Source organism: Mus caroli, unplaced genomic scaffold (assembly GCF_978045245.1).
Source record: "Mus caroli unplaced genomic scaffold, Mus_caroli_1 scaffold_16, whole genome shotgun sequence".
NCBI lineage: Eukaryota > Metazoa > Chordata > Mammalia > Rodentia > Muridae > Mus > Mus caroli.
The window spans coordinates 71,094,424-71,120,402 of NW_028227271.1; the positions used below are offsets into that span (position 1 = coordinate 71,094,424).

General features: G+C 39.1%; 1 protein-coding gene and 1 pseudogene across 1 annotated transcript in view; one reads left to right on the forward strand and one right to left on the reverse strand.

The window, feature by feature from the left end:
- Positions 1–25,979, reverse strand: part of Cpq (carboxypeptidase Q) — a 517,237-nt gene that overhangs the window by 185,277 nt on the left and 305,981 nt on the right. The window lies entirely within an intron of this gene.
- Positions 10,645–11,377, forward strand: LOC110310359 (large ribosomal subunit protein uL30-like 1 pseudogene; annotated as a pseudogene).

The window sequence follows — 25,979 nt, forward strand, 5'->3', positions numbered from 1 at the left end:
TCATGGTGTCTCTTCACAACAACAAAACCCAAACTAAAACAAGTTCATATGAACAAATATTATTTTATATAATTTTGACATATAAGCTTAGTGTTTGGGTTATATACCTACTGACCATTATTACTTGAATTAACAAATGTGAGAGTAAAGTCTAAAGTAGTATTGTTGGTTTTAGCAACAAGAGAAAAACAAAATTTTGTTGGTATAGGACCTATTTGTGAAAAAATCATTTTTGTTTTAAATTAAAATCACCTATATTTTTCAGTGAGGGATGATATTTTTGAGATTCCAAAAGTATAATACTCTCACTCATTGGGGCTGTAAAGGACAGGGTCTATATTATTATTTTTGTATTTAACATACTTGATGACCTGTAAAGTCATAATACACTGAGCAAGAATGACCATTGAATTTGGAAATCATTATGTTTAGCTATGAAACTATTAGCTTTTGTTCATCTCTGATTTAAGAAAAAAATATATATACAGACACATTCATGCAATACAGTATCTTAAAGCAAAGTGCAAAGTTAGAATAATACAAACAATGTTTTATGATTATAGAAATGGTTTTGCCATAGACACTTTGTGGGACCTTCATCCTTCCCATCTGAAAGTGATTTTAGATAGACAGATACAATTCCATGCTAATGACAGTGGTAAATATGGGTTAATTTCTGTGGATGATGTATGGTCAAATCAGGTAGCCTACACTTCCTACACTATAGAGATTTAATTCCTGACTAAATTGAGGCATTTATCACTGTGCTCTGCCTACTCATGTCTCTGTCAACAAATGAAGGTCATGTTACTCCCTCCACTTTGTGTTAACACAAGATGTGCATACATCAGGCTATTTAGGAGGAAAGATATGCATAGGGTGATGTACTTCAGATGAGTCAGTATGAGGCTGAAGTCTATAAGTCTGCTTTTCGTCACACTTTAATTTACACTAACGAAAGCAAAGGAAATGAATGTAAGTAGAAACTCACTTTCACTGAGTACATGTGGCTGAATTTTGTGCTTCTTAATTCTGAATGTATGTTGTTTTTGATTCATCATAGCAGCTTTTGAAGATGACAATATAATTATCTCTATTACACAATAAGTAGATTTGACCATATATTTCTGTCTCAAAACCTGAACAAAGCTTCTTGTCTTTCTCAAATTCAATTTCCCCATTTGTGAAGTTTGAACAATAGAACTTTTCCCACATCTAGCCATTCTTTACACATGAAATTCTTTCCTGGATAGATGAGCAAAATCGGTCAAATCTTGTGTCAAGGGCCCATACTTTATTTTGGCTCTCAGAGTCTATAGTGATGGGGCTTTAAAATAAAAGTCCCTCTGCACAATACAGACCTTCTCAGATACTACACATCTGCAGAAAGAAGCTGTACTTCATTCAGTACTATTAGAAATACATTTTTGCCACCAACATTACTCATATCAAAGACCAAAGATTGACCAGTGATAATAATTAGAGTTCAGCTTGTTGTTGATGATTGCTGAAACACACTCATCAAGTGACACAGAATATGCTTATGTAAGGCCAAGCCCATCCACTTTGTGAGCCAGGTGCTGAGACCAAAGAAGAATCTACAAGGATTCAAGCATGAGCTTTGGAAGTCACTCATTTATGACTATGGTTGGTAGTTTTTCACTATTCACTCTAGGGACTTTTCTTCCCCCTGTTTCTTCCTAGTGACTAACTCATACTTTAGGGCCAGCAGTTCTCAATCTGTGGATATAGGCCTCTCTAGGGGCATCAAATGACCCTTTCACAGGGTCACCTAAGACATTAGAAAACACAAATATTTACATTACAGTTCATAACAGTAGCAAATTTACAGTTATGAAGCAGAAACAGAAATAATTTTATGCTGGGGGAGGTCACTGCAACATAAGGAACTGTATAAAAGAATCACACCATTAGAAAGATTGAGAATCATTACTCTAAGGAAACAGAACAGCAGTATTAAATACATTAAGAATTAATAACAGTTGATACCGTCTCTAAACTTCTGTAACTTTGTCATCACCAGTAAACATGGTGCATGTCATCTTGAAGGCCGAGTTCTGGGGATGTGATGATGAATAAGGCCCCACTGTCACAAAATTGGTAATCCAAATGTTAAATCATTATGTGTAGAGAATAGGTTAGGTATTATTATTAATATTTAACATATGAGAAGACTGAATCTGGTATTGGTCAAAAGGTTTTCAAAGTCTTTAAGACCATAAATAGCACACCCAGAACCAGATATCTGGGCATTCGTACGTGCAGGACTAGTCTAGGATTCTTTTGATACAGCTGCACTGCTCAGTTAATATGGTTAAATACACTAGGGTATAAAAAGATTAAATCCATTATCATTTATTCTATGATTATATTGAGGCTAGTGGCCTTGGAATCTTCCTTCCTTGATTTTAATTTATGAGTTTTTTGTGTGTAGTGATTACTTTGTCCTGTGAGTCATAGATATTTGTTTGGTTGGAAAAAATCATGATCCTCATTAGAACATTTAGTTATCTTTTTAAAAAAAATTTATTAGATATTTTCTTTATTTACTTTTCAAATGCTATCCTGAAAGTTCCCTATACCCTCCCACTGCTCTGATCCCCTACCCACCCACTCCCACTTCTTGGCCCTGGCGTTCCCCTGTACTGGGGCATATAAAGTTTGTAATACCAAGGGGCCTCTCTTCCCAATGATGGCTGAGTAGGTCATCTTCTGCTACACATGCAGCTAGAGACACGAGCTCTGGGGGGTACTGGTTAGTTCATATTGTTGTTCCACCTACAGGGTTACAGACCTCTTCAGCTCCTTGGGTACTTTCTCTGGTTCCTCCATTGGGGGCCCTGTGTTCCATCCTATAGATGACCGTGAGCATACACTTCTGTGTTTGCCAGGCACTAGCATAGCCTCACACTTAGTTATTTTAAGGGTCAGCTAACACCATCCAGTAGATGTCTGAGTTGAATATTTCCCAAGACCTTCATTCTATGGCTTCTACCTCTCTTTAAAAGAGGGATTTAGACAAAGTCAGTATCAGTAAGGTCTTTAAAGATTTCTTCCAACATTAAGAGAAAGTATTTCTTGCTCTGTCCCTGCAGAAGAGATAAGATGAAATGGATGTTCCTGTAGGTAGCTCCTGGAAGATGCAATGAGAAGACCTATTTGTTGAAGATTAATCAACAGGGATCTAGGACTGAGTTGGCGTGGTGGACTACAGGAGCATCCTGCACTGTAAGTAAAAACATTCTCCTATAGATGAGCTTTCAAGTGTGTCAACTGAAACTTCTTGGTCTTCAGATTTATCAGGGACAAGAGGATACATCTTTCTGGTTAAAGGTTCAAGAGGAAGCAGGAAACAACTCACAGAGCAAATAGAATTCTGTCCTATTCATTTCAGCTTGCTAAAATTCCTGGAAATCCAGAGGGAAAAAGCTGAGTGGATTGCTATTAGATCCAAAGGATGCCTGCTATTTTATTTTAACCCTAAGACTTGCCATTAAAGGCTAGTGAACGCAAATAACAGCCTCCCTTCACTAAAACAAAACAATAATTAAATTAGAGACAAAATGATAATTAATTTATATGGAAGAAAGGTTAGCTTGAGCTTGGGATCATAATTCCATGTGACGCCATTGTTTTGTGTCTCTGGTGGGGGTGCCAGATATTATTGAAAGTGAGTGTGAACAGGTATAAAAAAGAAGAAGAAGAAGAAGAGACTTAGGCTCCTGTCCCTCCCTTCCACCATGTCTACAATATCTCCTACTAGATTATTCTTGTTAAATGTTCTGTCTCCTCCTGTAGTATCATCCTGGTTAGCAAGCCCTAGATACATGACTTCTGGGGGACCTTCAGCCTTGAAATTATAACAGTGAGGTTTGAGAAAACTCAGTTTTCATGCCCATTTCTCCCCTCTCTAGTGCACATGTTTTTAATAAAAGATATACTTCTAGTTACATCAACATCATGCCCAATAAAACTAATTACCCACACTTGATGATCACTGTTGCAATCTTCATTTAGAGACTGCAGAGGGCCTGTCTTCTATGACAGTCACCTGTATGTCCTGGAAGATGAAAGGAATTGGTACGCAGAAACTATGGCATGAGCCTATCATGAATGTAATTCACACAACACATACTGTATCATCAAAACTAAAGCATACATTATTGCTTACTAAATAGGCAGTTACACAAAGCCAATATTTCACAAAGAATTTTGATATAAATGTATAAATTCACCTTTAAAGACTAAAGATATACATATACACTCACAAAATGAAATTTTCTAAGGCATGTTTTTGAGGACCTCTATACCTTGTCTTTGTTGCATATTCATCTGGAAAGTGTCTCTGCTATCTCCTCTCATCTAACAAGTGTCTTTTAAGAATGCCAGCTCCTCTTGATAAATAGTTGGGTGAGTCCAGTTTCCTTCTCCTTGTACTCTGAGTGCTTGAACTGTTGACAGGACTAACTCTACACTAAATCACTTGAGATAAATCTTCCTAAGTTGTGAGGTCAATGAGCAAGGTATGGTCAAAGCTAGACACTTCTTGAGATTTCGGGTAGTAAAGAAAACGGTAAGGGAAACAGAAGTGCATTTCTCCAAATCAGCTCATCTTCTCACACATAGTGCATTGTTTTCAGTCTAGAAAATATGGAAAGAAAACAAAAGCTCTAGACATATCAGAAGCCTGAGAAAGAAGGTCTACATTGAGCTGAGGACATAGGAATCCAATGAAGTTGGTCTCACTGTGGAGACATTAAAGATTATTTTCTTCTGCTTCTATTTTTCAGGAAGTAAAAGGTAAGGAACAAAAAAGGCCTAGTTAAAAAAAAATTACATCTGACTTTCAGCATAGAAAAGCACAAATTGCCCATAGGCTGAAGTGGTTAGACCTAGAACAACAGCAAACCTGGAATTCTCTGGCTATAGATCAACTACTTGCACATGTTTTTAAAATCTAAAGGAATCCCTATACAGTTGCTGATAAAGTTGCTGTGGAAAGAAATAACACTTGAAGATGAGCACTGCAATTCTCATGGCTCCTTCTGGGAATTCACTTCATGCCTCTGGATTACTCTTTATAGCTCTCAGAGAATTATGAAAACCCACTGCCACAACCATTGCTCATCTCTATATTTACAAACTATTAAATGAAATATGTGGAAATTAAATGAGATAAGAGGAAATAATTACCACTTTAGCACCTGGTAACTGCCTGAAAGTTTTCAATTAACATCTGTGTATGACGCTTAAGATAGAGCCAAGGTAGGAAAAATGAAGACTACATGATCAAATAACTAAAAGAGAGCGAAGTTCAAAGACAATATAAATATGGAGTTGCCTGACTTCATATATGTGCCTCCCCAAGCCTGGCTCTGATCTCCGTGGCTCTGTTCCATTTTACTTTCTTTTGACATAGAAACTCTTTGTTACTATTTTTTTTCTTTTTGTATAAGTAAGGGACTCAACACCCTTGTTGGCTAGCTCCTGTACTCCCTACAGCAAGACTTTCTCATGGTGTGCGCTTTGCCCCCATCCTAAAGTAACCGTGTAAAGTCAGTTCCAGCATATCTGACAATCTTGAATTTTACATTTTGTTGGACATAGGCATGCAAAAATTTAAAAAATGTCTAAAAGTCCACATAACATGATAGATAGGAGCACATATGAAGTAGTGCATGAAGAGACATGGTGAGTAAGCAGTGGGCAACAGTGTGGCCAATTTAGTGGAACACAAAATGTCCTGTCACGCACAAAGCAAAATAGCACCCTCAAGAAGAGGATTCTACAAATTCCCGTGGGTTTATTTCCCATATGACAGCACCCTATGCCAACTCTAACGTCTTTGAAGGCATGGAAGCAAATATGTTCACCACCACATCCATACCACGCTCTTCATTTAAAAGTGATCCTAAAGTCTTCATTCACATAAATTATCTCTCCTTATTCATACTTCCTTTTAGGTAGCTCATATAAAGACAAGTATAGAAATGTGATTCAAATAACTATGTAACAAGACCTATATTGTTCATCCCTCTAGCAAAGTCCATTTTAAAACTAAGCTCTGACTATGTAAACAAAGAGAAGACTAATAACTTGATTGTTTCCTAACTAATTCTCCCTCTGTCTCTACAGACCTTCTGGGATTCACATTCTACTCAGTGCCTCCACTTTGATGCCAGACTGGCTTCAGAGTAAGACCACATGTGAATGGCATAAGTCAGGAACTAAAGATATGTTTATTTTCTTAGTGCTGAGCATTGCACTTGAGAGAAAGAGGGTAGCAAGAATTAATCAGGCATCTTGAGAGATGAATCACCTGTTAAGAGAGCTAACTGCTATAAAAGAAGACTCAAGTTCAGTTTCCAATACCCATGTCAGACAATTCAAAGCCTGTAACTCAAGCTCTAAAAGATTTGCTGCTCTCTTCTGGCTCCTGTAAACACCTATACTCATGTCTACATAGTTATACACATACACACATAACCACATGACTAAAAATAAAATAAAATATTGAAAACAAAAGAATACTGAGTAAGTTTTTCTATGGCATGTTTGTGCAAGAATAAGCAAACGCCCCGCCCCATGAAACGGAGATGGCCAGGAACCAGAAACTGGACAGCCCAGAGACCTAGAGTAGAATCAAAGAGGACTGGCCAGGAAAAAAAATCAATAAAATGATTCTTCTTGATATTCTGCTATTCTATAGATCAGTGCCATCCATGTCCAGTCATCATCAGAGAGGTATCACCCTGCCACAGAGGGGAGCAGATGCAGAGACCAACAGCCAAACATTCGGTGGAACTCAGGGAACAGCACAGAAAAGGTGAAGGAAGGATTGTAGATGCCAGAGGAGTTAAGGATATCAATGAAACACTGCCCATAGAGTCAATTAAGTGGGCCTTATAGGAGCTCATAGAAATTGAAGTGCTGCCTGCATGGGTCTGAGCTAGGTCCTCTGCAAATATGTTGCAGTTGTTTAGCTTGGGGCTTTTTGAGACTCCTAGCAGTTGGAATAGGGTGTCTCTGATTCTTTTGTGTACTTTTGGAACCCCCTTCTTCCTGCTGAGTGGCCTTATCTAGCCTTGATATGAGGGTTTGTGTTTAGTTTTAGTGTATATTGTTATGCCATCCTTCGTTGATGTACGTAGGAGGACTGCTGTTTTCTGAAGGAAAATGGAGGAGAAATGGATCTGGGGGAAAGGGCAGGTGTGTAGGAAGGAACTGGGAGGAATTGAGTGGGGGCAGTCTTGATATATTATATAAAAAAAGAATACACAAAAACCATGGTGAAATCAATGAACTGAAAGCTGAATGTTTAAGGTTCATTCACCAACGGGAGGCAGAATCACTGATAAGCCGTAAAAGAACACACATGCTTTGGTGATCTGGGACTTTGTAATATGATCCAAAAATAAAATTAGGATTATTTGTCAAGGGTAGCAACAAAATGATTTTATATGATGCTCCCATGTTGGCTTAAATAGCATCATCTAGATGCTACTCAATGCCTGAACCCAGACTTCTTTGGAACCACATCTCTTTCCTCTCTAGATTTTACTGCCTGGTCAAGAGGGAGAGAATAGAGGCCACCAGCCACCAGTAGCTAAGCCTTAGCAGGAAAGAGGATGACAAACTCTCCTCTTTCTAGGTTTTTAATTGGTATCTTTAGGGCAGCACTTGCAAAGCTGGGATCATTAGGGAGAATGGAGGAATCCATTTCAGATAGTCTAAAATAAAATAAAGAAAAATCAGTGTATGCTTAGATGTGTAGAAATAAATTATTGCTAGGTAACATATTTGTATTTCTAATTTTTAAATCTCATGTAAAGTATACATGCAAAAGCTAAAGATACAGTGAAAGCAGATGGCAATTAGGGACTGCTGGTCCTTATAGTGTCAATGTTATTAGCCCTCCTCAACCCTGTTCTTGCAGTCACACACTGGGTAAGCCTGTGTGTGACTGGGAGCCCTATGGTGAAAAGAAATGCGGAAATACAAATTTAAAAAAATTCAAACTCTTATTATTCAATACATTTCAAGAAAAGAAAAAAAAAAAAAAAAGTAGGGTTGAGAATTCCGTATCCACACTTTTGCTGGGCAGGTGTTGGGCCATCGGGCAGCCCTGGGACATTGCTCCGGGGGTGGGGAAGCATAGTCTGAGGTGCGAGGCAGCCTGAGCTGGCTCAGGGTTCCCCAGATCTGCAAGGATGCTGGGGCCATCTGGTTTTCAGGCTCTCAGACACCCAGGCGCCACTGGGAGCCACGGAAGAGCTGAGAATGGAGTGGGGCCTTCAGGCTGGATCTAGCCCAGGGACAGGAGGAGAAGGAGGGAGCTCCTGCTGGTTCCATGGGGAGAGTTCTTGGCTCAGTGGTGGCTTGGGCTTGGCTTGGTGGTGGCAGTGGCTGGGAGCCAAGGCAGGCCTTCTACGGGAGATTAGGCGGCTCTGCAGGCCAAGGCCTTCTAGAATGCTCCCCACGGTGGATCGTGATGAAAAGAGGCAGTCCATTGTTTTAAGGCATTTATTGTCATGGCAGAAAGTGGATTAGAAAAACCATACCCCAATTCTCAGGGTGGGCCTGAGGTTAAATTCTTTTTGCAGAGAGGGGTGTCTGGAAGGAACGCTTATTGGCTAAGCCCTCCAGTCCTTTAGGTACTTGATTAAAATGTAGATCTGTCTTGAGCCAGGTCAAGTCCTCTACCTGTGAAGGGATTTGGGGTTTGCCCTTATGTGACTGATAGCCACAGATCTACTGGAAGCTGTGACTAGTGGCAGGGGCCTGGTACCTGGTAACAGGCAAAATGCCTACCATCCCTTCAGGATCTCCAGACTTTTGAGCGTTAGCTCAACCAGGGACCAAGATACCTTTCACAGTCCCACAAAGAAAAAGGAAGGTGAGAAAAAGGCAAAGAAGAAATAAATAAATAAATAAATAAATAACAGACAGGGAGAAGAAATTCCAATACACTAGAGTATGAAGTGGTAGTTGGTGCCACAGTAACCTGTCGGGTAACAAGACCTCTGAACACAGCACAGCTGACTCACACATAAACCCACAGGGACATAGGCTGCATGTACAGGGCCTTCATGGGGCTACTGTAATGGGGTCATATAGTTGAAAGAGGTAGACACATGTCCACATCCTTTAACCTAGAAGCTATCTTCAACTGATAACCACTTGCAAATGAAAAATTAGTTTTCCAGCATAGTCTCACTGGGGAAACACAAAAGTCTTAAGGGTAGGCCCCATACCCAGCAGCAGACAACCAACAGTAAACGAGCTCCGAATTTTTAGATGTTCCTTGTCTCATATTGCTGTGTTTGGGCTTATTTTTTTTTAAACACATGCATATATATTATGGCTTGCAGTTTTTCCTGGGATTTTTGTGTCTATATCTGTTTCTTATCCTTCTTTAGCTCTTTTTCTTTTGTTTGTTTTATTCTATCTGACTTGTTTGTTTTTGTTTTATCTTATTTTACTTTATTATCATTTCTTAGATGCCTGTTTGTTTTCTAAGGATAAACTCCCCCAGTCAAGAGGATCCTGGAACATATGGTGGCTACATGTGATGTGGTACCTAGTTGGAGTACTAGCAGAGAAAGCTATGATTAGATAGATGTAAACTATGGGACTCTGAATAGGTCTCACACACTTTTAGTTAATAATATCACATAGTCATTTGTTCCCTAATTGAAACCAACACACTGATATTAACAGCAAGACCTGGGTATATAGGACAGAGGACCTCTGAGTAACCTTTGTAACTTTTCTGAGAATCTCAAACCTATCTAAAAATTAATTTAAAAATTTAATGGAAAGGTTAAATAAGATTAGAAAGGCAGCAGAAGAGAAATATCATGAAATAAAACACTGGTTTGGAGGAAATCACTCAGGAAGCTATAAAGATAGATGAAGATCTGCAGGTGAAGCTAAGAGCTTTGAGACAGGGCACTTGTTTTCGAAGCTGGGAAACTGTTTGAGGAGATTGCTCCTTATATCATGGCTGAATCCCGCTCCTCCCACCTGCCCCACCACACAGCTCTCAACGGTCAGATGGAAGAACCAAAATAAATCAGAACAGAGAGAAAACAAAAACAAATGTGCCTCCAAATAAATCCTGGTGAAAATGCCAACTATCATTTGTGTGATTAGATTTACAAGATCAAGTCTAGGCACCAGAGGTATGGTAGCACCCTAATTCTGGAAAAAGCAACTCTCATCTAGATGAGAGTTAGACCTGATTACACAGCATTCAAAAATAATTCTTATTAGCACATGAGGAAACTAAGAAAATAGCAGTTAAAAATTACAAGTTAACAGTTCAAAAATGATAAAGAAACAACCCTTCACCCTACAGCTTAACTGAAAAGGGTTGGATCCAGACGGGTGTCAGGCTCTAGAAAACTTAGAAGGGATGTGAAGGAAACTGGAGGTTTTTTTTTTTTTTTTTTTTTTTTTTTTTTTTTTCTGGAATCCTGGCTAGCAAGACCATTTCTCAGATGCTCACCTTCGCTAAGGAATCTCAGGCAGCCTGAGTCCTTCAGTGTGAGCGAGAGTTCCGTCTCTATGATCAAAGAGACATAGAGGCGGGCCTCTCTACCCCGCCTGGTAAGGCTGAGCATGAGCAGTAGTTGAAGCACCAGAAAGATGGCGGAGGAAGGGGAAAGGAAAAAGATTCCTTTGGTTCCAGAAAATCTCCTGAAAAAGAGGAAGGCTTAGCAGGCACTTTTGGCAAAGAGAGAGAGAAAAGGGAAACAATTCAGGTTTTGATGACTAGAATCTTTTGTACTTGATTCCTGGGGGCAGCAACGTGACAAGGTGCGTGTCCAGCAACTAGAGGTGAAGTCTCGTGCTTTGGAGGTGCCTGATAAACATTCCTTGGCCTTCGTTATATGCATGGAAAGGATTGAAGGAGTGAGTTTATTGGTAAAGAGTGCCATCATGAAACTTGGCCTAAAGAAATTGTTCAGTGGCATCTTTGTCAAGGTCACCCCTCAGCATAAGAATGCTGCTCACGGTGGAGCCTTATGTGACCTGGGGATTTCCAAATCTGAGGTCTGTCCAGGGACTCATCTTGAAACATGGACAAGCAAAGATTAAGAGAGTCCCTCTGACGGACAACACGATGATGGAGGAGCACCTGGGGAGATTTAGTGTCATTTTCCTGGAAGACCTCATCCATGAAATTGCCTTCCCTGGGAAGCATTTCTAGGAGGTCTCTTCATTCTTGTGCCCTTTCCACCTCTCTGTGGCCCGCCATGCTACCAAGAACAGAGTGGGCTTCCTCAAAGAGATGGGTTCACCTGGCTACCGGGGAGAATGGATCAATCAGCTCATTGGGCAGCTCAACTAGAGCAGGAGCAGGTTTTCCAAAAAACACCCATTGGAAGTGTTTTTGTTGGTTTGTTGTTTAAAATTATCAAGTATCTTCAAAAAGATGATTTTCTGCCTTCAGAAACTAAAGGAGGGGGCCTGGAGAATGACAGTAAGATGTGAGCATCAGAGATGCTTACCACACCCCAATCCATGGAAAGGGACGATTACCCTCATTGGCTGCCCGTGTCTGAAATCAATGCAAGCTGTGCTCATCCTGCCTTCTATCTTGGTGTTTAATGTGGGATGGGCAAATAGCTCCAACATCCCTCTCACCCCGTCCAAGACTCTTAAAGCAGTGGGCCAGAGCAATGGGCACACTTGAATCTGGATGAAGAAGGTCCTGACTTTTTTTTTTTGGTCAGGGTAGGTGACCTTGTGTTTAGTTTGTTCAAGGCAGGGTCTCCCTGTTAGCCCTGGCTGGTCTTAAACTCCACAGCAGTCCTGCCTCCTCCTCCTAGGTGCTGGGATTATAGGTGTACAAGCCTGGGGACTTGTTCCTCAGACAGAAAAGGCAGTTAGAAAGGTGACAAAGGCCATGCTTGGTCTTGTGGTGTGAGGCCATGTTGCAACTGCACTGTCTGCTTTGGAACCTCTCAGGCTTGCTGTCCCTGGGTCAGTGTAACAGCATTTGTGCCCTGACCCGCAGTGACAGTCCTTCCCTGTAGCTCAGGGTTTAGGATGGGGAATCCCTGTGCAAGAAAAACATACATGGCACACATCCATACATTGTGCTTAGAACTCCATGATAGTGACACATAACCATCTTAGCACCTGGAAGTGTATGTGAGGACAGCCTGCTTTTTTATGCACATTGGTTTGTTAAGCTAGTCGAATTGTGTGCTACGGGAGGGGACTGAAGTTTAACCACTTGTCTTCTATTAAGAACTAGTGTTTGGCTGGGCCTGGTGGTGTATACCTTTAGTCACAGCACTTGGGAGGCAGAGACAGGCAGATCTCCTGAGTTCAGGGACAGGCAAGCCTGTTTTATAGAGTTCCAGGATACCCAGGGCTACACATATAGAAAATGTTAAAGACAAACAAAAAGCCAGACAGTGGAGGCATACACCTTTGGTCTCAGGACTCGGGAGGCAGAGGAAGGTGGGTTTCTGAATTCGAGGCCAGCCTGGTGTACAGAGTGAGTTCCCAGACAACCAGGGTTACACAGAGAAATCCTGTCTCAAAAAAAAGGACAAACAAAAACCAATGCGGTGATAGACTGTTGTTTCTTAAACCATATGTACCCGACTAAATTTCGCCCTTGGCTTAAGGATTACCCCTGTCTGCCCTTTCCTTAAAACCCACACCAGGATTCACATTCTTAAAAAAAAAAAGAAAAGAAAAGAAAAGAAAAAGAAACAATCATTCATAACAACCAAGTAACAATGTGTCTGTGGAGGGCTTAGACAGAGGCCTAATAAATCACTAGTTTATAGTAGTATATATGGTGAGGTGTGTGTATGTGTGTGTGTGTGTTTGCATTTGGAGAGAACATACTAGAACAATTTGTAATTATTGTCTCATTTCATCAAGACCTGTATCAACACAAATATGCACATATTTTGAGAAAAGCACAAGAAGGATAAATAAACTTCTAAATAGCAGAAGAAAAATGAAGGATGGATTAAATAAACCAGTTAATTTAGTACAAAGTGAAAGGAAGTATGGGGAAAATAAAAATGCAACTTTAATACAAAAATTTTTGGAAAAATTACAAAAATGGTCAGTAAGCACAATGAGGGCAAACCGAACAAAATTTCCCATTATCTGATACTGTCAGGTTGGAGAGTTTAAAAATCTAACTTGATACTTTTTTTTGTTTTGTTTTGTTTTGTTTTGTTTTTTGTTTTTTTTTTTTTTTCAAGACAGGGTTTCTCTGTTTAACCCTGGCTGTCCTGGAACTCACTTTGTAGACCAGGCTGGCCTCGAACTCAGAAATCTGCCTGCCTCTGCCTCCCAAGTGCTGGGATTAAAGGCATGCACCACCATGCCCAGCTTGATACTCTTTACAATAAAGTCAACTAGAGAACAATGACCTTGGAAATGTTTATCTCTTTTACATCAAGGATCTGAAACACACACGGCAAATTTTAGCACTTATAAAATCGAAGCCAATGTGCTTGTTTATTGTCCTCTGCCATTTTAAATGCTTAAGATATTTCTTAGCAAACAAAGAAATCAGAAAGAAAAATGTACTTGCAGCCACTCGAATTAAACAAAACAAGACAAAACACTTTCTATCTTTGCAGTTGATAGAAGCATCAACATAACACCATCTTAAAAACTAGAAACAGAGGAATGGTGATTCTTACCTTTTACACCAAATTGCCCAAATTGCATGGAGTATGGTGTATTCAAGAATGCTTACCACTATCATTTTTCCTAGAATTGAGAATAGTCTACTCTTCTCTTTATGTCAATCTAAGATCTGGACAAGAAAATTTTTTTTAAATCTACTTCATTCAACTTTTAAAGCAAGGGCATCGTTGACACTGTTAATAGAGTAAAACCACAAAATGTGAAATACAATTATCCAATACTCCATTGTTCAAAAATGCTTCAGGGATGGTAGAAAATATTTGTTTTTAAATATCACCATTATGAAGTTAGTTAACTTAAAATCTCCATCACTTTACAAAACACCACATGTGAACTCCAATGTGATTGTTACTATAAGGAAAGAATACCACTGCCATGCTCACCACCACTCTATGTTACCACTGAATTTTCCATTTCTGCAACTCTCATAGAATGTGCTTTCTTCACATCATGTTTAATCCAGTTTTTAAAAATAAGGATCTGAGTTCTAGTGATCTTCCAAGAGGCAAGAAAATATGTAGTGAGAACATAGGATATATTCAGTAATTAATTATACACTCCACCATGCCCAATGCATAGTTGATCATAAAAACCAGAACATCAGAAATGAAGTTTTCTTGCAGAAATTTTATATTTGATAAACACAAAAAATAATGTTTGAATATTTTTTCTACAACATATTTATACGAACAACAATCATACGTAAATTACTTCATGTAAAAATCATTCAAGTATAAAATATGAAACCATACATTATTTTTCTTCACAAAGAGTAATACTAGTATAAAGAATTTCATAAAATATTTCTTTCTTCTTTTTTTATTATTTTTTTTTAGTTAGGTATTTTCTTCATTTATATTTCCAATGCTACCCCAAAAGTCCCCTAACTCGCCCTCCCACTCCCACTTCTTGGCCCTGGCATTCCCCTATACTGAGGCATATAAAGTTTGCAAGACCAATGGGCATTTCTTTCCACTAATGGCCGACTAGGTCATCTTCTGATACATATGCAGCTAGAGACACGGCTCCAGGGGTACTGGTTAGTTCATATTGTTGCTCCACCTATAGGGTTGCAAAACCCGTTAGCTCCTTGGGTACTTTCTCTAGCTCCTTGATTGGGGACCCTGTGGTCCATCCAATAGCTGACTGTGAGCATCCACTTCTGTGTTTGCTAGGCCCCTGCATAGCCTCGAAAGAGACAGCTATATCAGGGTCCTTTCAGCAAAACCTTGATACTGTGTTCAATGGTGTCAGCATTTGGGGGCTGATTATGGGATGGATCCCTGGGTATGGCAGTCTCTAGATGGTCCATCCTTTTGTCTCACCTCCAATCTTTGTCTCTGTAACTTCTTCCATGGGTGATTTGTTCCCAATTCTAAGAAGGAGCAAAGTGTTCACACTTTCGTCTTCGTTTTTCTTGAGTTTCATGTGTTTTACAAATTGTATCTTGTATCTTGGGTATTCTAAGTTTCTGGGCTAATATCCACTTATCAGTGAGTACATATCATGTGAGTTCTTTTGTGGTTGGGTTACCTCACTCAGGATGATGCCCTCTAGGTCCATCCATTTGCCTAGGAATTTCATAAATTCATTCCTTTTGATAGCTGAGTAGTACTCCATTGTGTAAATGTACCACATTTTCTGTATCCATTCCTCTGTTGAGGGGCATCTGGGTTCTTTCCAGCTTCTGGCTATTACAAATAAGGCTGCTATGAACATAGTTGAGCATGTGTCCTTCTTACCGGTTGGAACATCTTCTGGATATATGCCCAGGAGAGATATTGTGGGATCCTCCGGTAGTACTATGTCCAATTTTCTGAGGAACCTCCAGACTGATTTCCAGAGTGGTTGTACAAGCTTGCAATCCCACCAACAATGGAGGAGTGCTCCTCTTTCTCCACATCCTTGCCAGCATCTGCTATCACCTGAAATTTCAATCTTAGCCATTCTGGCTGGTGTGAGGTGGAATCTCAGGGTTTTTTTGATTTGCATTTCCCTGATGATTAAGGATGCTGAATATTTTTTTCAGCTGCTTCTCAGCCATTCCGTATTCCTCAGGTGAGAATTCTTTGTTTAGCTCTGAGCCCCATATTTTAATGGGGTTATTTGATTTTTTTGGAGTCCACCTTCTTGAGTTCTTCTTCTTCTTCCTTTTTTAATATTTTTTATTACGTATTTTCCTCAATTACATTTCCAATGCTATCCCAATAGTCCCCCATACCCTCGCCCCCCTCCCCTACCCACTCATTCCCACTTTTTGGCCCTGGCGTTCCCCTGTACTGGGGCATATAAAGTTTGCATGTCCAATGGGCCTCTCTTTCCAGTGATGGCCGACTAGGCCATCTTTTGATACATATGCAGCTAGAGACAAGAGTTCCGGGGTACTGGTTAGTTCATAATGTTGTTCCACCTATAGGGTTGCAGATCCCTTTAGCTCCTTGGGTACTTTCTCTAGCTCCTCCATTGGGAGCCCTGTGATCCATCCACTAGCTGACTGTGAGCATCCACTTCTGTGTTTGCTAGGCCCCAGCCTAGTCTCACAAGAGACATCTATATTAGGGTCCTTTCAGCAAACGCTTGCTAGTATATGCAATGGTGTCAGCATTTGGAGGGTAATTATGGAATGGATCCCTGGATATATATTGGGTATTAGTCCCCTATCTGATTTAGCATAGGTAAAGATCCATTCCCAATCTGTTGGTGGCGTTTTTGTCTTATAGACAGTGTCTTTTGCCTTACAGAAGCTTTGCAATTTTATGAGGTCCCGTTTGTAGATTCTTGATCTTACAGCACAAGCCATTGTTGTTCTATTTAGGAATTTTCCCCCTGTGCCCATATCTTCAAGGCTTTTCCCCACTTTCTCCTCTATAAGTTTCAGTGTCTCTGATTTTATGTGGAGTTCCTTGATCCACTTAGATTTGACCTTAGTACAAGGAGATAGGAATGGATCAATTCCCATTCTTCTATATGATAACTACCACGTGTGCCAGCACCATTTGTTGAAAATGCTGTCTTTTTTTCACTGGAAGGTTTTAGCTTCCTTGTCAAAGATCAAGTGACCATAGGTGTGTGGGTTCATTTCTGGGTCTTCAATTCTATTCCATTGGTCTACTTGTCTGTCGCTGTACCAGTACCATGCCATTTTTATCACTATTGCTCTGTAGTAGAGCTTTAGGTCAGATTCCCCAGAGGTTATTTTATCCTTGAGCAGAGTTTTTGTTATCCTAGGTTTTTTGTTATTCCAGATGAATTTTCAGATTTCCCTTTCTAATTCGTTGAAGCATTGAGTTGGAATTGTGATGGGGATTGCATTGAATCTGTAGATTGCTTTCGGCTAGATATCCATTTTTACCATATTGTTCCTGCCTATCAATGAGCATGGGAGATCTTTCCTTTAATTTCTTTCTTCAGAGACTTGAAGTTCTTATCATACAGATCTTTCATTTCCTTAGTTAGAGTCACGCCAAGGTGTTTTATATTATTTGTGACTATTGTGAAGGATGTTGTTTCCCTAATTTCTTTCTCATCCTGTTTATCCTTTGTGTACAGAAAGGCCATTGACTTTTTGAGTTAATTTTATATCCAGCTACTTCACTGAAGCTGTTTATCAGGTTTAGGAGTTCTCTGGTGGAATTTTTAGGGTCATTTATATATACTATCATATCATCTGCAAAAAGTGATATTTTGACTTCTCCGTTTCCAATTTGTATCCCCTTTATCTACTTTTGTTGTCAAATTGCTCTGGCTAGGATTTCAAGTGCAATGTTGAATAGGTATGGAGAAAGTGGACAGCCTTGTCTAGTCCCTGATTTTAGTGGGATTGCTTCCAGCTTCTCACTATTTACTTTGATGTTGGCTACTGGTTTACTGTAGATTGCTTTTACATGTTTATGTATGGGCCTTGAAAATCTGAACTTACCAAGACTTTTATAATGAATGGGTGTTCCATTTTGTCAAATGCTTTCTCCGCATCTAAGGAGATGATCATGTGGTTTTTGTCTTTGAGTTTGTTTATATAATGGATTACATTGATGGATTTCCGTATATTCAACCATCCCTGCATTCCTGAAATGAACCCTATTTGGTCAGGATGGATGATTGTTTTGATGTGTTTTTGGATTCGGATAATGAAAATTTTATTGAGTATTTTTGCATCGACTTTTAAAAGGGAAATTGGTCTAAAGTTCTCTATCTTTGTTGGGTCTTTCTGTGGTCTAGGTATCAGAGTAATTGTGACTTCATAGAATGAATTGGGTAGGGTACCTTCTACTTCTATTTTGTGGAATAGTTTGTGAAGAACTGGAATTAGATCTTCTTTGAAGGTCTGATAGAACTCTGCACTAAACCCATCTGGTCCTGACCTTTTTTTGGTTGGGGGAACATTAATGACTGCTTCTATTTCTTTAGAGGATATAGGACTTTTTAGGTCATTAACCTGATCCTCATTTAACTTTAGTACTTGGTATCTGTCTAGAAATTTGCCCATTTCATCAAGGTTTTCCAGTTTTGTTTAGTATAGCCTTTTGTAGAAGGATCTGATGGTGTTTTGGATTTCTTCAGGATCTATTGTCATGTCTCCCTTTTTATTCCTGATTTTGTTAATTAGGATGCTGTCACTGTGCCCTCTAGTGAGTCTGGCTAAGGATTTATCTACCTTGTTTATTTTCTCAAAGAACCAGCTCCTCCATTGGTTGATTCTTTGAATAGTTCTTCTTGTTTCCACTTGGTTGATTTCGACCCTGCTTTGTTTATTTCCTGCAGTCTACTCTTCTTGGGTGAATTTGCTTCCTTTTGTTCTAGAGCTTTTAGGTGTGTTGTCAAGCTGCTAATGTGTGCTCTCTCTACTTTCTTTTTGGAGGCACTCAGAGCTAGGAGTTTTCCTCTTAGAAATGCTTTCATTATGTCACATAAGTTTGGGTACTTTGTGGCTTCATTTTCATTAAACTCTAAACAGTCTTTAATTTCTTTCTTTATTCCGTCCTTGACCATGGTATTATTGAGAAGAGTGTTGTTCAGTTTCCACGTGAATGTTGGCTTTCTATTATTTACATTGTTATTGAAGATCAGCCTTAGTCCATGGTGATCTGATAGGAAGCATGGGACAATTTCAATATGTTTGTATCTGTTGAGGCCTGTTTTGTGATCAATTATATGTTCAATTTTGGAGAAGGTACCATGATATGCTGAGAAGTTGGTATATCCTTTTGTTTTAGGATAAAGTGTTCTGTAGATATCTGATACATCAATTTGTTTCATAACTTCTGTTAGTTTCACTGTGTCCCTGTTTAGTTTCTGTTTCCATGATCTCTCCATTGATGAGAGTGGTGTGTTGAAGTCTCCCACTATTATTGTGTGAGGTGCAATCTGTGGTTTGAGCTTTACTAAAGTTTCTTTAAGAATGTGGCTGTCCTTGCGTTTGGAACATAGATATTCAGAATTGAGAGTTCCTCTTGGAAGATTTTACCTTTGATGAGGATGAAGTGCACCTCCTTGTTTATTTTGATAACTTGGGGTTGGAAGTCGATTTTACTCGATATTAGAATGTCTACTCCAGTTTGTTTCTTCAGACCATTCGCTTGGAAAATTGTTTCCCAGCCTTTAACTCTGATGTAGTTTCTGTCTCTTTCCCTGCGATGTATTTCCTGTAAGCTGGAAAATGTTGGGTCTTGTTTGTGTAGCCAGTCTGCCAGTCTATGTCTTTTTATTGGGGAGTTGAGTCCATTGATATTAAGAGATATTAAGGAAAAGTAATTGTTGCTTCCTATTAATTTTGTTGTTAGAGTTGGTATTCTGTTCTTGTGGCTGTCTTCTTTTAAGTTTGTTGAAGGATTACTTTCTTGCTTCTTCTAGGATGTGGTTTCTGTCCTTGTATTGTTTGTTTTTTTTTTTTTTTCAGTTATTATCCTTTGAAGGGCTGGATTCATGGAAAAATTATGTGTGAATTTGGTTTTGTCATGGAATACTTTGGTTTTTCCATCTATGGTAATTGAAAGTTTGGCTGGGCATAGTAGCCTGGGTCTGTATAACATCTGTCCAGGCTCTTCTGGCTTTCATAGTCTCTGGTAAAAAGTCTGCTGTAATTCTGATTTGCCTGCCTTTATATGTTACTTGACCTTTTTCCCTTGCTTCTTTTAATATTCTATCTTTATTTAGTGCATTTGTTGTTCTGATTATTATGTGTCGGGAGGAATTTCTTTTCTGGTCCAGTCAGTCCATTTGGAGTTCTGTAGGCTTCTTGTATGTTCATGGGCATGTCTTTCTTTAGGTTTGGGAAGTTTTCTTCTATAATTTTGTTGAAGATATTTGCTGACCCTTTAAGTTGAAAATCTTCATTCTCATCTACTCCTATTATCCGTAGGTTTGGTCTTCTTCTCATTGTTTCCTGTATTTCCTGGATTTTTTTTTAATTAGGATCCTTTTGTATTTTGCATTTTCTTTGATTGTTGTACTGATGTTCTCTATGGAATCTTCTGCACCCGAGATTCTCTCTTCCATCTCTTGTATTCTATTGCTGATGCTCGCATTGATGGTTCCAGATTTCTTTCCTAGGGTTTCTATCTCCAGCGTTGCCTCACTTTGGGTTTTCGTTACTGTGTCTACTTCCCTTTTTAGGTCTAGTATGGTTTTGTTCATTTCCATCACGTGTTTGGATGTGTTTTCTTGTTTTTCTTTAAAGACTTCCACCTCTTTGGTTGTGTTTTCCTGTTTTTCTTTAAGGACTTGTAACTCTTTAGCAGTGTTCTCCTGTATTTGTTTAAGTGAGTTATTAAAGTCCTTCTTGATGTCCTCTGCCATCATTATGAGATATGCTTTTAAATTCGGGTCTAGTTTTTTGGGTGTGTTGGGGTACCCAGGACTGACTGAGGTGGGAGTGCTGGGTTCTTATGATGGTGAGTGGTTGTGGTTGCTGTTAGTAAGATTATGTTTGCCTTTCACCATCTGGTAATCTCTGGAGTTCGTTGTTATAGTTGTCTCTAGTTAGAGCTTGTTCCTCTCATGATTCTGTTAGCCTCTATCAGCAGACCTGGAAGACTAGATCTCTCCTGAGTTTTAGTGGTTAGAGCACTCTCTGCAGGAAAGCTCTCCTCTTGCAGGGAAGGTGGACAGATATCTGGTGTTAGGACCTGCCTCTTGGCATTAGATGAAAGCCCCAAACAGGGATTTTCCCAGAATCTGTGTAGCTTCTGTAGTCCACACTCTATGCAGTCTGTATGATGCAGGCAGAAGATGAAAGCCCCAAACAGGGATTATCCCAGAATCTGTGTAGCTTCTGTAGTCCACACTCTATGCAGTCTGTATGATGCAGGGAGAAGATGAAAGCCCCAAACAGGGATTTTCCCAGAATCTGTGTAGCTTCTGTAGTCCACCTATGCAGAGTAGTCTTGGCAGTATCCGGGAACCAAGATGTCTCCCCCAGATGCTGTGGCAAAGTCCTCCCAGGCGGACTGGACACATCTCCTCTGGCAGGGAAGGTTCCTGGACATCTGGATCCCAAAACGTGGTCTGTCCCAGAAGCTCTATGGCTTCTGCCTGTCCTAGAAGCTGTTAGCTTCTGCAGTCCACACTCTCCCCTGTGTAGACTAGTTTAGGCAGAATTCCTGAACCAAAATGGCTCCCCCAGATGCTATGGTAAAGCCCTCCTGGGCAGGGTGGACATCTCTCCTCTGGCAGGGAAGGTGCCCAGGTGTCTGAGGCCTGAAACATGATCTGCCCCAGAAGCTCTGTGGCTTCTGCCCGTCCCAGAAGCTGGTAGCCTCTGCAGTCCACACTCTCAACCCTGCAGACCAGTCTTGGCGGAATCTATTTCTTTCTTCTAATGTTTACTTGAAATGGGATGACTCTGTGTGTCTATGGTCTATAGAAAATGGAACAGGTTTTGAAACACTAGTGCATTATATTTTCCCATATGCATTCATTAAAGCATAAGTTAGAATAGTTTAAATTGCACTTCAAATATGTTCCTTTCTATTATCACAGAAAAAGAACAGTAATACAAGGATAATTCCTTGGGATTCTTCATGTGAAGACATCCTGAGAACCTCCTGAGCCTGTGGATACTTGATATTGTTAAAAGCCAAGATTCCTTGAGAATGATCACCAGATACACTGTAGACAGCACCAGAATCTCTGCCTTCTCTGACTTGGTGTTTTTCTCTAAATTTAATAACTGTCTTGGCAGTAAGTTACATAGCCCTTCATAGTTTCATCCTGTTCTTTCTTTCACACAAGAATATATAAACCTATATACAGTATTACTTATGTGGAGGCCATTGACAGGGGAAAGTATAAGAAAAGATAACAGTCTCCCCTTCTTCATGCTACAGGATGTCATTTTAATTCCATATCACATTTATAAGACATCTTTTACATGCTCATTATCACTATAGCAACATGAAAACCTGCTCCTATATTAATTTTTTGTACAATCATGGAGAACTTTGTCTGTTCAGGACCAACCACTCTTCTCTTATTTATATATGCCCTGGTCATGCTGAATGTTCTATGAATGTGAAGACTTGAATTTTGAACTGTTCCTGAGATTACATTTTCTGCTGGTCCACCTGCATCTGTTACTACTACTACTACTACTACTACTACTACTACTACTACTACTATTACTATTAATGGCTTAGAAAAGGCTAGTCACCATTTAAATTATTTCAAACCATCCCATCAACTATTCAAGATAAACTGTTCTCATTGTAAACAACAACAACAACAACATCAACAACAACAAACTAGACCCATAGGAAACAGAATCATTTATCTAAGATAATATAGCCACAACTGCCATAGAATTTGAGCCCAAGAGATCCTAAGACTAAATACATGATTATCTGACTATCCATGTTGCCACTTCGGTACCTTTAAATTTTGGGAAGTTGGGCTGAAGGACTGAAAAGTCCAAGATCACTTCATAAGTTCTAGAGACGCTGGTGTTAGGCAAGAAAATGGACTGACCACTAGCTAATCAATGATGTTGATTTAACATGATAACATTAGGAATATTAAAAACAAGCCATCTAATAATATTCCATGTCTTTCAACACTCTGTTTAGACTATCATGATCACATACCCACTAGATACTTTCTGGTCATATTGCTTGCATATGAGAACAATCATAGATTTACAGGGAAAGATGCCTCTTGTATGTTTGGACATGATTTTCAAAACTAGGTAACCATGAAGGTTGGACATTTCACAATCTTCCATAAGGTCTGTGAACTAAACCTAAAGTTCATGTTTAGAAAAGTTTACTGGAAGAGAACTCCCTGGAAGATGGTTAAACCACAGCTTTTGAAAGTGCAGAATTAGCATGATGTGAAAAGTGTGAAGGCACAAAATATGTCACCCCTGAAATACCACCACTTCCTCTTTGATGTATTTAGCTTAGTAAGGTAGAAGCTGACTAAGTTAGCATATGGCAATAAGCTAAGTACTTACATAAGTATAAGTAATATACTTAGTTACTTGGAAGCTGTGTCTTAAGTTGGGATCTCCATGCTCAGTTCCTCAATATTTTTGCAGTGTTGATCACATCATTTTAGAAGTTTAAAACTAACTGAATTTTCATTTTAGAAAGAAGTCCTATCATGTCAGTCTCATACTTAAAAATCTTGAGTGGCTCCTACTTCCTGTAGCATCTTCACACTTTCCATTTTAGCCACCTTCACAAGTTGTCATTTTTCATTTGATCCACTTCCTACCACATCTTATTTATTGCTTCAGATTTACAGAAACATCCTCTGTTCCTTAAACTACAGGCAACCACAAGTTCAATTTTTTTTCTTTTTTCTCCTACCACATACTTTTTTGAGGTTTAGCTTAAATGTCCTTGCCTGTGTGAGGCTCTCACACCATGAGCTCTTGGCAGAAGGAGCTATAACCTCTCCATTTGATTTTCCAGTTATGACATGGCCACTTACTGAAATACAGTAACCTCTTTGTAAGAGACCACACTATACCACAGTGATGTGGTTCTTGTGAGGAATCTAGTTCTTCCACACAGATTTATCCTGGACTTACTCCATTATTGAGTGATAGGAAATTCATTCAGACACTAACCCTAAACTGTATGATATTGTCCCTCTTCTCCAAAAATCTATTGCTTTATTCACCATTGCCAATTATAAAAAATGAAGATCAATGGAACTGATCCTCTCTTAGCATTCATGTGTCACCTTCCCCATTGGTTATCAGAAAGGGAGTGATTGGAGGCCTCTGTTATGTTTACTTGTACACTAAAATGATACATTCTAATCAAATGATAAAATAGTAACCACAACATTCAAATAGCCTATAGCCATAAAATAACTACAGATTCTCCTACACCACATCCAAACTACAAGGCAAAACACAGTATAAGAGTGTCATTTTTAACACATCTTATTTTATCTCATAGGCATACTATACAGATCAATTTATACACAAGTTGTCTTTTGTATATGGCAGCAGAAATGCCTATGTTAGCCAAATGAGACATAGGGATGTCAAGTGTGTTATAAAGCTTGCAACTGAATTTGAATCTCAGAATAAGTTTTCAGCAATTTGTAGTCTTAAAAAGTGTTTTCCATGAAAGCTAGACACTACATAACTTACCAAAACAGGGAAGACATATTTGAATGAAAAACTGAGAAGATCCCTCTAACGGACATGAGAAAGGGCCACAAATGCCCATGGTTATAAAGTCTCTTTCAAAAGTGAATAAAAAAAGAGGAAACAAGAAAAAGGATGAACATAGTTTTGACATTTCTAATTTCTCAATTGTTATAGGTATTTGCTTCACTAGGCAGTTAGGAAAAGGCAAGACCAAAATTTTCTCAGAAAAAACAAATACAAACCACCATTTACACATTAAAAATTAAATTAATCATAATTAAACTGAATGGTGAGAGAACATTTAAATACTTTAAGGAAATTGATTTCCTGTACAGGATTACAAGTGACTAAATTACTCTCTGAAAATAGTGAAGACAGTGACTTCCATAGGATTCCTGATAGAGGGTTATTAGTTTCCTATCTGTGTTTGTAAAATAATTGTGAAGAAATGTTCCAAAGTAGAACAGAGTGAACAGAGTTCCAAAATGTTTTAAGACTAAAATTTCCTGTAGAAAAATTCAGATTCATAGAAAAACATAACAGATGGAAGACTTATTATATTTTATTTTATTTTATTTTTTTTTTTTTTTTTACCCACTTTCCTATCACTCATCATGTGCCTTTGTGTGTTTTTTACCCATTTTAAGCACCCTGACTCTTGGTGTCATCTTTAGAATCACTGTGTTACTAAAGGGAATGATTTCCCAATCTGGGAGGTTTGAAGTAGTTGCTGAGTCCCAGGAAAAGGAAGAAGAATGATGGCACTGGAATATGGTGAGCAGGTTAGAAATAGTAAAAATGAGACCATTGCATGAGCAGAAACTTACAGGGGTTTGGATTTTATTCTAAGCAATACTGGTATTCATTGGAGGGATTTAAAGCAGACAGTAAGTTTATCTGATGGTTTGAAGCATGATATTCTTTCTGTCAGTCCTTTTGTTTCATCAATGAGTCTTACCCAATATCAGTTATAAAGAGAACTCTTTTTTTTTTTCTCTGAATTCTGTCATCAAGCAGCCTGTATCCTTTCTCACAGCATGTAATACTTTCCCAAATGAGTCATTTACAGGACTCAAATAATTCAGTAATGGTACACAATTTGTTGTTTTATCTTGAGCTCTGAAAACAATATCTTGCTCATAGTAGACACACAATAAATACTGGTTAAATAAGTGAATAAACATATGAGTGTGTCTCACAGTAGATGCAAATTTTTTTCAATTTTTTAGATATTTTCTTCATTTACATTTCAAATGCTATCCCAAAAATCCCCTATATCCTCCACTCACACTGCTCCCCTACCCACCCACTCCCACTTCTTGGCCCTGGTGTTCCCTGGTACTAGGGCATATAAAGTTTGCAAGACCAAGGGGCCTCTCTTCCCAATGACGGCTGACTAGGCCATCTTCTGCTACACATGCAGCCAGAGAAACGAGCTCTGAGGGTACTGGTTAGTTCATATTGTTCTACCTATAGACAAGGGGTCAATTGTACTGGCTATTTTTGTGTCAACTTGACACAGCTGGAGTTATCACAGAGAAAGGAGCTTCAGTTGAGGAAATGCCTCCATGAGATCCAACTGTAAGGCATTTTCTCAATTAGTGATCAAGGAGGAAAGGCCCCTTGTGGGTGGGACCATCCCTGGGCTGGTAGTCTTGGGTTC